Below are 13,817 nucleotides of genomic sequence, written 5' to 3' on the forward strand. Positions count from 1 at the left end.
ACCCCTCTCCCAGTTTCTGTTCCATGACTCAGAAGTGGTCATCTTGGCTTTCCACAAGGCTTACCATGGGTACAGCAAGCGCTATGGGCACTGTGCGTTCTGGAGAACGCTCGAAAGATCCAATGTGTATTTTCGCATTCTCCATCATTTCTGCCTTTCCAAGGAAAGAACTTATTTGGGTAACAGATGACTGAGAGGACAAAATCGCTTGACACCAAATCGCTTTCTGTCAGTGGGGTGGTCTGGGCCAAAGTCGCCTTCCTTTTAGACATTCCCCCAGTGTTTCTACACTATTTCTCGCCACAGTCTCAAGTCAGCAGGTCGCGTCTGATGGACTTTTACTGCACAGTGGCCTCTGTTTTATTATCACCTCTTGGCTCACTCTGGCCCATCTACATGGAAACTGAACCATCTTTTCAAACCATGTCTGATGATGTCATCTCTTCCTGCTGCTGTCGAATCAAAATTCTAGAGGCCACGAGACCTCTAACAGAACTTCACTGAGCTGTTACAATGACTGGCCAAAACCAAACAAATAAACAAACAAATCGGTACTACCACACATGTCTTAAGTTCTTAAGATCACATCGGAGGAAATGTGTAATTGAGCTGAAGAACCACGGGATTTTATCATGACATTTCACCAGAAAGAATCACTTCCCCGGATGCTCCATTGACTGTAGATAAGAAGGTTAGGGCCACATGAAGCTGGCTGCGTACTGACAAGAAAACTCCATGAAGAGAGAGAAGTGCTTGCTGTGTCTCACTTGGTACATCCCACGTGTGTATTGTAACGTCTTGACGGCTCATCTTCGGTATATAGAAAGGAGAGTGGGCAGTTTTCTTAGCCTACAGCTGTCAACTGAATGCAAGCTTCCTTTAATCTCATCCTTTCTGCCACCCCCCAGGTTGTAACTTCAATGAGCACATCTCAGCACCCTCTTATCACTGCCACGTGCAAGTTTGCACTCTCAATTGTTGGTCATAACCTGTGATCCTGTCAGTCACGCATGCGTCCCCGCTGTTCCCTCCACCCGCGGCCTCTCCCGAGCTCTCTGCACTCAGGAACCCCATATTGCCTTTTGGTTCTGAGTGCTCTGTTTGCTGGTCTTCGCGGGAGGCCAGAGCCATCGTTTTGTCCCACTGACTACTGCTACACCTCAGTTCTCAGTCTGAGCATCCGTTCCTGAAAGAACTCATTTCCCTGTACAACTCGCTCTGCTGGAGACGGCGAATGGATTACAAGGTGCCTAACTTTCCCACTTGAATGTTCTGTCACTATCCTCCTTTTATTCAGACTTGAATGTGTTAGCGCTTTCCACTGCAGCTTCTATTGTAGTTGCGTAGATGTTTGCCTGTTTTCAGCAGCCTGGTTGGAGGGAGCAGAGCCCACAAGTGGGACCTGCTTGCTTGGGGCCCCTCTCGCCGCTGGTTGCTTACTGGAGGCACATTTGCAACGGCACAGCAGAGCATTCAGGCAGCCATTTACTCAATTCCCAGACCCGGTAAAGGATTGAAAGCCATGAACTTCAAGGAACAAAAAGGAGGTTGAGCAACCACCATCAGCTGGTGGGCAGGGCACCCCCGGCCGGAGCTTACTGTCAAATACGGATCACGTGACGATCATTATAGTAAGCCCAATCTTTGAGGAAGAAATCAGTGGTGTTAATTTCAAAGTAGAAAAAAGGATGAGAAGTTAAATAACTTGCGGCACAACCAAGCACTATCAAAAACTATTTTAAATGATCTTCTATCTTCCAAGAGCAGTTATAATTCTAGTAAAGGTAACACTTAATTTTCTTGGCGCCATTGGCATGTCTTAGACACCGTGTCAAGGATTTGTTTACTGTCTCCCTGAATTTAGGAAAGCACGGCACGGAAGCATACTTGTTCGCTTCTCTCAGCATGCTGTAACCTGAACTTTTTTCCCGACAGCATTTATCATGACGGTATTTAAATGATGGTACAGAATTCTTTGTTTCCCGGCTACTTATCCATGAAAAAGCATAAATCTTGGGCAAAGAGTAAATCCAAGAGAAAACAGAAGCCTTGCCCAAGTTCACAAAGCCAATACGATGTGCGTTTAGTGCAATGCATTCTTAGCAGAATGGGAATTTCGAAGTCGAAGGACATACTCAGGAAACTATGTTTTTACTGAAGTGCCCTTTTAGAAATATTTGCGCGAGTAACACAAGGACAAAAGTCAATTTTTCCCTCATGTGGTGGGGACAGAAATAGCATGAGCCCTATTCAACCAGGGCAAAGACTGGCTGTTGCCACCACCTGGGGAGTGAGCCAGCAGATGGAGGATATTCGATGTCTCCCTCTATCTTTTAAATCTCTTTTGAGAGGAACAAATAAACAAAACAAAGTTAGAAAAAAAGTAAGGCGGAAAATAGCCAAACAGAAAAAAAGAAAAAAGGAAAAACCAGTAAATGGGAGTTTGTCCATTCACTTTTCTTCACACTAAAATAAGTGGGAAGACAAGATCCCACCATGGGGCCCGGATAGCTCAGTCGGTAGAGCATCAGACTTTTAATCTGAGGGTCCAGGGTTCAAGTCCCTGTTCGGGCGACCCGCTTTATTTTAACTGTCTGCGTCTAGTGCAGTTTTAGCAAAACAGCTTTAAACCTATTCGACTGAAAACATAATATACATTAAAAATAATGGGGAAAAAAGCCTCGTGTACCGAAAGGTATTTCTATGTGACATTAATATATTGAGATAGCCCAAAATATTAACAATTACATTTAAGTGTATCTTATGGTACATGGGTTTGTGCCAGAAAATGCATCTATTTGCCTATTAATTCTCATTTAGCTAAAAAACAGATGGATAAATGTAGGGATCAATTTATTACATCCTGCTTGGATGAGTTTCACCATCCATAGCAACTCCTGGAGTCAAATAGAAGTGACCTCTTCAAGAATTATTATTGGGGCTGGTACTGTGGCATGCAGACTAAGCCTCCACCTGCACTGCCGGCCTCCCATGTGGGCACAGGTTGTAGTCCTCACTGCTCCACTTCCCATCTAGTTCCCTGCTAATGGCCTGTGAAAGTAGCTGAGGACTACCTATTTTGGGAGTGAATCAACAGATGAAACATCTTATTGTCTCTAGCTCTCTGTTCTGTTACTCTGCATTTCAAAAAAAAAAAAAAAAAAAAAAAAAAGAAAGAAAAAGAAATGCATCTTAAAAAAATTAAAACAAAGCTTACTGATAAATGAGATAAGTAGCTGAGGAGGATGGTATGGACATCTAAATTCAGTAAAGTAACAATGTAGAAATTAAACAGAACTAACCTCATCCGATCAGTGATGGTAAGCTTACTCAGGAAGCCAGCGTGCTATGGTCAGAGCACTCTGCTTCCAACCCTGGAAAACACAGACTAACAGAAGAACTTCAAGTTGGCTTTGCCTTGGTTTCACATTTTGGTGATGAGTATGTCAGACCATCCTAGTGTGGCATTACGACCACTGATATTTTGCTGTTGCTGTGACTCTTGTAGCTGCACAGAGCAAAATCTGATTGTGAATTGCTTGCTCTGCTACTGCTTATTTTACCTTGGAAGGGTATGCTGCCAATCATTAATGTGACTGTCGTGTATTTACATTGTGGCTTGGAACATCTCTGGCATTTGGGCGGTTTGATTTAGTACTGCAAACCTGGAAAAGTCCAAGATATATTTTAAAAATTTCTGATTCTACAGCAGAGATGAAAAAATTCTGGATGTTGATGGCTCCAACAGGATTCAACATTCTCTGAAGAGCCTCTTGAACAGCCAGGCAATCTGGTTCTTAGCTTCTCACAAATCTTTTACTAAACCACTCTAACTGTGCAAATGGAAGTTTCTGGAAGAAGAAGCTAAGGGTCCTAAAGGCTTCCTCAAGTCTGCAGCAGAATAGCTGAGAGAGCCTTGAGAGCTATTTTTTTTAATGTGTTATTTATTTATTTACATTTTCTGCATCTGAGGTAAAGGGGGAGATAAAGGGAGAAGCCCCACCCAGCCTCCCACCCATCCCAGGTCTTCGATGTGGGCCATGCTCCGAGGGTCCTGCTCAAGTGCTTTTGGTAGATCAACTGTTCTGATTTGCTGCCAGTCTCGTCATTCCAAGCATGATGAAATCACTTCAGAATCCACTGGTTGACATAGTCCACCTCTGTTCGCCCAGATTTTCACTGCTAACACTTGGCTGGGGTAGTTGATTGATTTGTTCTGTGCTCTGTCCTCTGTTGTGGTACCAGGTGTCCTTTGCAAGTTCCGATGGGCTGCCATATCTTCCACGTGCACCTGGTTATGCTCTCCATTGCTCCATCTCTAACTCTTGTTCATAGAAAGAGAAATAAAATGTGCGGGAAAATTAAATACTCACAGTCATTTATTTTTCCATCTTTTTCTTTAAAGAAACCAAATACAGGGAATTAACATACTGTATTGCGCGTTGACAGTAAAGAGATTTCCACTGGAAAGGACAGGCAAGCAGTCACCACAAGCACCTGGTGCTGTTGACGTACGGAAGGCAAAACATAGCTGCCCCCTCTGAGGTTCGAACTCAGGACCTTCAGATTATGAGACTGACGCGCTGCCTACTGCGCTAAGGAGGCAGGCGATGCATGTTGTTTCATCACAATATTTTAGCCCCGGTTGCACTTTGACTTCTGTTCCACCTAATTTTTATCTTGTTTCTAAAATGAAGTGTCCGTCTGGAATGTATTAAAAGCTCCAACACCTGAAAACTTGTTGCCGATCCCGCTGTTGCTGGAACCCCTCCCTCTAAACTGATCGCCCTGACTTCTCACCTCGGATGGAAAATCTGCGAAACTTGCTGCCGAGCAACGTGAGCGGCCACCTGCAGCTGTATCCAGCTACTTCCTCTCCACGGCAAAGGAAGAAAACCCGCACTTTCAGCCCTCGACGTCTCTCTTTTCCCATGTATCTCATCTTTCCCACCGAGGAAGTGTCCACTTGCTGCCTGCCTTAAACGGGATCTGTCTTCGGCTCAATGCCTGGTTTCCAGCCCTTGCCTCCCTCGCTTGCTCCCTCTCTCACACCCTGGAAGGTCATCTCGGCGCCAACATCACCGACTTTTCAGCCCCTGCAGGCGGTCCCCTAGGGACCCACCTGTGGTCCTGGTGCCGCCTCTGGAAGTCCGCTGGTCCGGCGATGAGGGGGCCTTGCCGCAACTCGACCCTTCATTTCTGGCTCCCCGGGAGCTTTCCAAGCCCCGGAGTTATTGCAGCAGCCGTCGGAGCTGAGGGGCCGGTGCTGCGCTCTCCCGGGCTTTGCCCTCGGCGTCTCAGCCCTCTGGAGAGGCTAGTCCGGGGCTATGAAAAACCAGGTTTTCGGTGATGGGGGTGGAGGTCTGAGAGGAAACAAAACTGAACAAATCACGTAAGAAGCACTTCCCTTGCTGGCGTCGTCCGGCCTAGGCTGGCGTTATCCGGCGTCTGGGGTTCTGACGCTGAGGTTCCTAATCCGGCTTTTTTCAGGTCCCTGGGGTCTTCGACGAGCGCCCCTCGGAGTGCGGAGACTCGGAGACGAGGTGAGCGGGTGCGTGTCTGCTGCCTCCTGCGTCCCTGCTGTTGCCTGCCTGTAGCTGAGTGAGAGGGACGAGTTTTCCCAACCCCAGGTTCAGCATTTCCCTACAACCACCTTGCCTCCAGGGAGGCAAGAAAAGCTGGGCCTGGTCCTCACTCCTTCCTTTTCTTGGAATTCCTCCACCTCTAGGAACAGCCCAGATCCCCAAAACTGTAAAAAGTCCAGCGTGCTGAAGGACGGGACCTCTGCCATGCTGTCACATCCTCCACGCCCCGGCAGGTGCCACCACTTTGAGTTTATTAATCTCTAATAAATTCAACTTGGGTGTGAATTTGTTCCACATTTCTTCTCTCTCTGCACCATGTCCCTAATACCCACTATAAATTGTTCCGTTCTGCTTTGCTCTAATCTGTTGAGGTCTAGTGCAGTATCTGAATGACGTCCCGTAAATTGTATTTGACAATATTGTATAGGTTGTGACAAGACCATGTACACCTAAACAGTGTTTCTTTTCTTCTTTTTAAAGACTCTTCAGAAAGCCAAAATAAATAAATGTATAAATATAAATGGCATTAGAAAAAAGCAGCCAAGTTTGAACAGGATCTTTTTCATTTCTTCTTCTTCTCCTTTTTTTAAAATTTAATTTTATTTTTATTGGAAAGTCAGATATACGGAGAAGAGAGACAGAGAGGAAGATCTTCCACCTGTTGATTCGCCCTGCCCCGCAAGCGGCAGCAACAGCCCAAACTGGGCCCATCTGAAGCCAGGAGCCAGGAGCACCTTGCGGATCTCCCACAAGGCCCCAAGTGGCATCGGTCAGGGTCCCAAGGCCATCCTTGACTGCTTTTCCAGGCCACAAGCAGGGAGCTGGATGGGAAGTTGAGCAGCTAGGACATGAACTGACAACCACACAGGATCCCAGAGAATGCAAGATGAAACTATAGCCAGGCCCAATATTTTAAATTTCTTCAGTGAAAGCACAATCTATTGGAAACAAAGTGGTCACAAGTCCAAAGCATCATTGTGTTTTAAAGCTGCTTTCCTTGATTAACTTAGGATGATATTCAGTAGTCGGTGTGCCTTGGGGTACTTGGAGTGATAGACGCATCAGTCTATGACATGATGAGTACATAAACATCACAGACCTGAATGCAAGGAGCTGATCAACCAAAATAAGCTTTCCACTTCCCGCTTTTACAAAGTGGAAAGATTTTTGTGGGATGTTAGATACTATTTCCTACAAGCCTTAAAATTTGCTGTTGCTGACAAGTCCTGAACATTCACTGCTCAAAAGTTTTGTTGAAATGGTATTCAACTCGTGCAAGCTTTGGCAGCACAGGTACTAAACTTAGAAGGATATAGAAAACATTAGCATGACCTCTTTGCAAGGAGGAAACACGTATCCCTGAAGGATTAAAAAGAGAGAGATTCAGCTTGATTTTTTCACGTACAAGTGACACTGGGAATCTGGGGCTTGGTACAAGCAGAACCAAAAGTCCAGGTAAATGTGCCTTTGGACTGTATTCAACCTGCAGCACTCTATCAAAGACAAGAACGATATCCTGGTCCTTCTTTATCGCCGACTCCATGCACCCTTCCCGAACTCTGAACTTGGCTGGTGCTGGACTCCGGCCGTTTATCACCACCTTTACCAGGCAGTTGGCCAGTGCAGAGCTTGGCAGTTTCCATGCATCTGACAAGGCTCCAAGGATTACCCTGGGAGAAGTGCGCAACCTGGAGAAGATAAGCCTCACACTGCCCCCACTTGCCATGGCCGACTGAATCCCTAGGCTGAGCGGCTGAACTACAAAGAATCCAGATAGTTCCCTCTTTGTCACACAAGAAATACCGAGAGCAGTGGGGCTGGACTTGGGTGAAATAGCCAGAAACACCTCTGAGAGTGAGTCCTTGGGATTTTAGCTGTGCCCCCAGGCCCAGCTCTTACATACAGCAAGCCATCAAGTATTCATCCTAAATCATGACTTCCCTTAAGATTTTAAAGTTTAGAAACCCTGTCTAAGTTTGGGGAACCCAGTCTTGATCAAGCCATAAACCTGTGGCACTATGACTTCCTTCTTTCCTTCTTTCCTTCTTTCCTTCTTTCCTTCTTTCCTTCCTTCCTTCCTTCCTTCCTTCCTTCCTTCCTTCCTTCCTTCCTTCCTTCCTCTCTCTTCCTTTCTTTTCCTCTTTCACCACTCGTGTATTTCAACCATTTCTCTCACGTCCCTACCTTTCCCGATCACTGTAACAGCCTCAGTTTGATTTCTAATCTGGTTTCCAGCCTTGCTGGTCTCGTGGTCTCGCTGTCCGCAGCTGCCACACAAGGCCCTCTGTAAAAGGCATTTGCAGAAAAGACGAATGGGGACCAGAACTGGATCTGAGTTCTGGAGCCAACAGTGAAGACAGGTGGTAATTTCCTTACTTCATCAGACAGGAGGACGGGTTATTGCTATGCAATTTGTATAAAGTTACTGTGTGTGTGAACCATAGCGCTGCTTCTGCAGTCCTGGCAGTAGACTGCCCTGAGTTTCTCACAGAGTGGTGGCTCACACTCTGACAGGAGGCATCATGCAGATGTAGGTGCATAGGAAGCAGGTGCAAGCTTTCTTCTGGTTTAGGCCTGGAACTGGCACAGCACCACACAGTGAATTCATCAGATCAGCCCAAATCCTCTGTGAGGTGGAAAACAAAAAGGCATGACCCTCCGAGAGACCTGCTACTTTAAGTTACTTTTTGAAGATTGGTGATCTCCAAAACAGGTAACTTTTTCTTGGCAGCCTTATCTTTCTCCTCTTGGTCTGGGCATCTTTGATTTCTGGAAGCAGGAATTAGTGATTTTCCCAGATATGAGCACTGCTTCAGCTTTGCACCTGTTGGTGTTCCAGGTGAAGGATCTTGCCACGCCTTCTTTCTAAACTGCCTAATTACAGCTCAAGTTTCAGACCCTGCGCAGGTCAGGTGCCTGTGTTGGTGAGCCCACTCTTCAGCCCCTACTTTCTAGGAAGGAAAATATGAATAAGTCTTGACTTTCACAGATTTGTCTCTGTTCCTTATCAGGTAATAAGCTCCAAGGAAGGGTGCATTCTGTCCCTAAATTTTCCCAGGAGAACTTGGTCTATTCTGCTCACAGGTCTCCACACAGGTGACTGATAGCAGTGACTCCCGTTTACCATTAAGTGCAAATGTACCGAACTTGAAATTGTGCGAATATTAGCGTATGTAAGGCATTTTGCACGGTATCTTGGAGAACTGAAGAGGGAGAAGGAAAATGTCCTTATTAACGTATGGGGCTGAATTTGGGTTTCTCGTTTTCTACTTAATTTTTTTCCATTCTAATGTTGGAATGTCATCCTGAGGTGACTGTTAGCTGGAAACTTGAAGAGCCACGAGGTTCCACAGCTTGGACAACCCTCAGTTGTCCATCAATAACACTGGCATGACACGGAGCATCTTAGAAATGTAGAAACTTCGTCACTGGCCTACATATCACAGTATTAAAATCTGCATTGCTAAAATGATCCCCAGGTAATTTTTTCTCAAAGCATTGATGGTTGCTAAGTATACAGCTCTCCACCCGCTCCCTTTCCAGACGTGTGGCTATTTGTGTAGTGCACCTATTTGTAAAGTTTCCAGAGACACCTATTTGTAAAGTTTCCATTCCCGCCTCCGCGCTCCTCCCACAGTCGGCCGCTTTGGGCACTCCTGAAGCCCTGGAAGACCGGGGCAGCTCCCGGGGAGCGCCGGGCGCGGTGGCGCGCGTCTGTAATCCCAGCTCCTAGGGAGGCTGAGGCCGGCGGATCGCGGGTGCTCGGGAGCTCGGAGCTGCAGCGCCGTGTGGAGCGGGCGTCCGCACTGGGCTTGGCACCAACATGGGGCTCCCGGGGAAGCCTGGGGGCTCCAGGTTGTCTAAGGAGGGGGGACCCGGCCCAGGCCGGACACGGAGCAGGTCAAACTCCCCGTGCTGGGCGGCGGTGGGACCGCGCCTGCGAGCGGCGCCTGTAGTTCCGCCCGGGATACTCGTCGAGACCCGGTCTCTCCTTTTAAAAAAAAACTCCCCCTTTCGGGATTTTCCTTTTTGAAAATCTCTTCATGCTTGTATGCAGAAGACCAAGAGACTTAGCGATGGGGTTATGCACAAGTGCACTATGGAACCTTTTGCTCCACCTTCGGGCTCAATCGAGGGCACCAAATAGACTCTTTCTGAGGCTTGGTGTCGTCGCGGTTTCTGTAGGCTGCCCTGCTCCCTCCCCCGCCAGCAAGGCAATAGCCTGTATTGCATTTTGCAAATACAGCTGCAGAAGAATGGCTCTGCAGGGCAAACTTTATAATCCAAGATAGGGATTTGCCATGCCTCTGCATTTACAGCGACTGGGCGCAAGAATCTGCACACAAACGTTTAGGGCAGCTTCATTTTGTAACCAACACCCAGATGTCCTTTGGTGAGTTCAAATCGTGGTGATCGTTTTATAGACTCCCATTCAGTAACGCAAAGGAACAAATGGATGATTTTCTGAGTGTAATTTTAATGAATGCAAAAGCCAATCACGAGAGGTTATTGAATGTGTGAGTCCATACATACAACGCTCGCAGAAAGGATTAAGTTGAAATGAAAGATTGGTTGCTGCCTGATGGTGATACTGAGGGAGGAGGGTGTGTGCAACACGTGTGTGAATTGACCGTAGTGTTTCCACTTCCAGCTTGCGACATTGCACTAGAGTTTTGCAAAGTGCTACCTCCGGGAACAACCAGGTAGGGGTAACATGGAATCTTTCTTTCTTCCTATAAATGCATGCTAATCCATACTTGCTTAGAACGTTTTTAAAAAGGCAGTAGATGGTGGTCAGGACCCGGAGCGGTAGCGGTTTCTAAAAGGGACCCAGAGGCGAGCAGTCGGAGCAGCCGGAGAGTGCAAACACGGTGTGACGCACCCGGAGCAGGCTGTGGGAGAGCACAGTTTTCAGGCCCAGAAAGGGCTGCTCCAGGAATGCAGGGCTGTCGGCAGGCCTGGATCCTGCACCAAATGAAGTGCACGGTCAAGAGCAAGCCAGGATATGTGAAAGTGGGGAAGTTGACCGCAGTGGCTTCCTGAAATTAGAAGGCATACCCAGCGAGGGAGGGATGGAAAGGTGTGTGTCCCCTTTTTACTGTCTAAGGGAGAAGACTTTGGCATTTTGCAGCTTGAAGGGAGGCCGGTGAAGAACAACAGATCAAATACAAGGGCGGAGGCGGGAGTGGGGGAGCACCCTGACCTTCCCTGCTGCAGCCTCTGCAGCCCACACCCCCACCTGCACCCAGGAAATAGCTCCTCCAATTAAACGTGGGTGAGTGACTTCCTGTTTCAGAAACGTTTCCTGCAGTCCGCTTGCCATTCCTGTCACTCTTCTACAGAGTTGCACAAAAGTTCACTTAGCAAATACCAAGTTCGGACAGACCAAAGTCAGCAACAAAAGTTAACAAGTGTCCCTCAGAATAATCTTCTCTTTCAGAGGTGTCTGTTCGGACCACCACTCCTTTTTGTAGGAATTTTAAAAACTAGCAGAGAATAAGACTGGGAGGGGCTGTGAGAGAAAGGAGGTTCATGAAGAACAGGAGAAAGAATCTCTTAAGGATCCTGATTTTAGTTTAAAACTGCTGGAATAACTCCGAGGGGTTATTTATTTATTTTTTTAAAGAGGGGAGGGTAAGTTTAGAGAAGGAGAAAAACCTGGTATAAAGTTCAAACCAAGAAAGAAAATGCCAACTGTTATAAAGGTGACAGTGGTTTTACTTCAGCACATTTGTCTCTTCCTCCTTACATTTAGGTGTTTGGCGAAGTCCAAAGTTAGTTTCAATCAAAACAATCTTTTTATTACAATACGTTACAATACAATCCCTTATGATTTCTAATAAGATTCATTTTTTAAAAAAGGAAGGGGGGAATACATATTTTTATTTATAGAAAGAAAACTCCAAGCAGCAAAAAAGTCACAGTCTGCCGAAACCCGGGATCGAACCAGGGACCTTTAGATCTTCAGTCTAACGCTCTCCCAACTGAGCTATTTCGGCTCCGCCCACGCCAACTTAAAATGAACTATAATGAACCAAACAATTTAAAAAAACTCATAGCTATTTAATAAGCACCGTTATAAGAATTTTCAGCAAACCAAAAATAAATTTAGAAACGTTCTTTGTATTCGAATGGCTAAAATATAGCATGAAGAGAAAGATAAAAAGACCGTTACAACCTGATATCACAAGAATTTCTGCAGCGATTTACAAGCAACACTGATTTCTAGTTCACCTCACGCCGTTAAGAGTCTCCACCATCCAGCCACGAGTGTGAATTACCTCCTCGGGTTGCCACTCGCCCTGTTTTCCAGAGTTTATGGGTTGGTGCGTGCGAGCCTGAGGGTCCAATGGGGGCGGAGAATCATCCGCGTGCAAACGGAGCTTTAACCTGGTAAACGTTTTACTGAAACCTGTAGTCAGCTTCCCTGGTGGTCTAGTGGTTAGGATTCGGCGCTCTCACCGCCGCGGCCCGGGTTCGATTCCCGGTCAGGGAAAATTACTTCTTGCAGCAAACAACGTTTTTAGGAACCTACTCATAATAAACTAATCTTTAATTTTCACACGCGGTTGTTTTACACTTAAAGGCCCTTCACCCTTTTGGAGATTTCAAGAGTGGAAAGAGCACAGATTATAAATTCAGTCTTTAAGAACGCTTCGCCACTGAGTGCCGATTGGTTCAAATTGAAGGCTCTCAGCGCTTGCAGTATTTGGGGCTTCTTCCCCTCGGTGCATGCGTGAGTGGGACATTGGGGATCTGTGGAGACGGACATAGCCCTTTCAGGAAAGCGGCGACGTGGGAGCCTTTCCCTGGAGGTTGGGGTTCCCCGGGCGACCCCGATGCCCCCCAGGACCGGCTAAGGACCCCCAGGATCACGCTAGCCGGGTCCGGCGACCAGAGCTTTCCAGGCCCTCAGCACCTGCTCCCCTCGAAGGTGCAGATCGTCTGCTTTGAACTATTTTTCGCAGGAAGGGAGTGAGGGAAAGTCATCAGAGCGGAGTGAAAACAGAGAAACTTCTCCAAGACCGAAGCAGGCTGCTGTGTGTACAGCCCTCTTCCGGCACACCCGGTCGCCCCCGGGGGTCAAGCGCTGTGGTTTTCAGCCACACACTCCCTGGCAGCTCGCTTTGGGGGCCCCGGGGAATGGGGGGGACCCCGGGTCCCAGGCTGGAGCGACGCCCACCCACCCCGGCAGGGAGCGGCGCTCTCCCTGATCCCCACGCGAACCGCCCTTGTCTTTCGCTCCAGGGACGTTTGGGCGAGGACTGGGATCCCCCACCTCCTCGTTTATAGTCGCTCAGGGACGTGCGCTCTGCGGGGTGGTAGGACCCCTGCCCCCATTTCCCCTCAGGGCCTTCGGTCAACTCCTTCTCGAAGTCTGTGAGCGGCAGGGCTCCCCCGGGTCGCCGCGCTCCGGCACCTGCGGCCTGCAGCGTCCGGAGCTCCGCCCGCCTCCAGTGTGGGCTAAGGGCGCGGGCGTCTCGGCCGCCAGGGGTTCTTCCTCAGATTGTAACCCAGGCGCCCGGCAGAGGTGCTGATGGCGCCAGGAAGGGGTGCCAGGCAGGGGTGCTGATGACGCCAGGCAGGGTGCTGAAGGTGCCAGGCAGGGGTGCTGAAGGTGCCAGGCAGGGTGCTGAAGGTGCCAGGCAGGGGTGCTGAAGGTGCCAAGCAGGGGTGCTGATGGCGCCAGGCAGGGGTGCTGATGGCGCAGGCATGGGTGCTGAAGGCGCCAGGAAGGGGTGCTGGTGGCGCTAGGAAGGGGTGCTGAAGGCGCAGGCAGGGGTGCTGAAGGCGCCGGGGGGAGCGCTCACGAAAACAGCTCCAGGTAGGAAGGCACTGGCAGACCGCACTGACTCATAGGGAGAAACTGGGGCAAACACTCTCCCAAGTTGGGTAGCGTGGCCGAGCGGTCTAAGGCGCTGGATTAAGGCTCCAGTCTCTTCGGGGGCGTGGGTTCGAATCCCACCGCTGCCAAGATCCTTTTCTCTCCGTTTTCCTATCCAATAACGTCGGTTGAACTTACATTTACTTCTCCTGTAGCTTCAGAGGTTTCCTAACCTCCTTCCTTTTCTCCACCCCCCGATCTTAAATTGGAAGTTGTTTCCTTGTTCGAACCTTCCCTGAACTAACCAGTGGGGTTAGAATTTTCACAGGGTGTGGCCCACACATCGCCCACATAATCTATCCCCGGATATGGTTACTGTCATGGCCCTGCCTAATGTGATCCGTCTG

General features: G+C 48.2%; 5 non-coding genes across 5 annotated transcripts; 3 read left to right on the forward strand and 2 right to left on the reverse strand.

Annotated features, from left to right (window-relative positions):
- The first annotated feature begins 2,501 nt into the window (after positions 1-2,501).
- TRNAK-UUU lies at positions 2,502-2,574 on the forward strand. The gene has a single exon. It is a non-coding gene; the product is annotated as a tRNA-Lys (tRNA).
- Positions 2,575-4,532: 1,958 nt separating this feature from the next.
- On the reverse strand, positions 4,533-4,605 carry TRNAM-CAU. The gene has a single exon. It is a non-coding gene; the product is annotated as a tRNA-Met (tRNA).
- Positions 4,606-11,511: 6,906 nt separating this feature from the next.
- Positions 11,512-11,584, reverse strand: TRNAF-GAA. Its single transcript has one exon. It is a non-coding gene; the product is annotated as a tRNA-Phe (tRNA).
- Positions 11,585-12,009: 425 nt separating this feature from the next.
- TRNAE-CUC lies at positions 12,010-12,081 on the forward strand. Its single transcript has one exon. It is a non-coding gene; the product is annotated as a tRNA-Glu (tRNA).
- Positions 12,082-13,477: 1,396 nt separating this feature from the next.
- TRNAL-AAG lies at positions 13,478-13,559 on the forward strand. The gene has a single exon. It is a non-coding gene; the product is annotated as a tRNA-Leu (tRNA).
- Positions 13,560-13,817: the final 258 nt, after the last annotated feature.

Source organism: Ochotona curzoniae, unplaced genomic scaffold, assembly GCF_017591425.1.
Source record: "Ochotona curzoniae isolate NIBS_2020 unplaced genomic scaffold, NIBS_Ocur_1.0 scaffold_461, whole genome shotgun sequence".
Classification (NCBI taxonomy): domain Eukaryota; kingdom Metazoa; phylum Chordata; class Mammalia; order Lagomorpha; family Ochotonidae; genus Ochotona; species Ochotona curzoniae.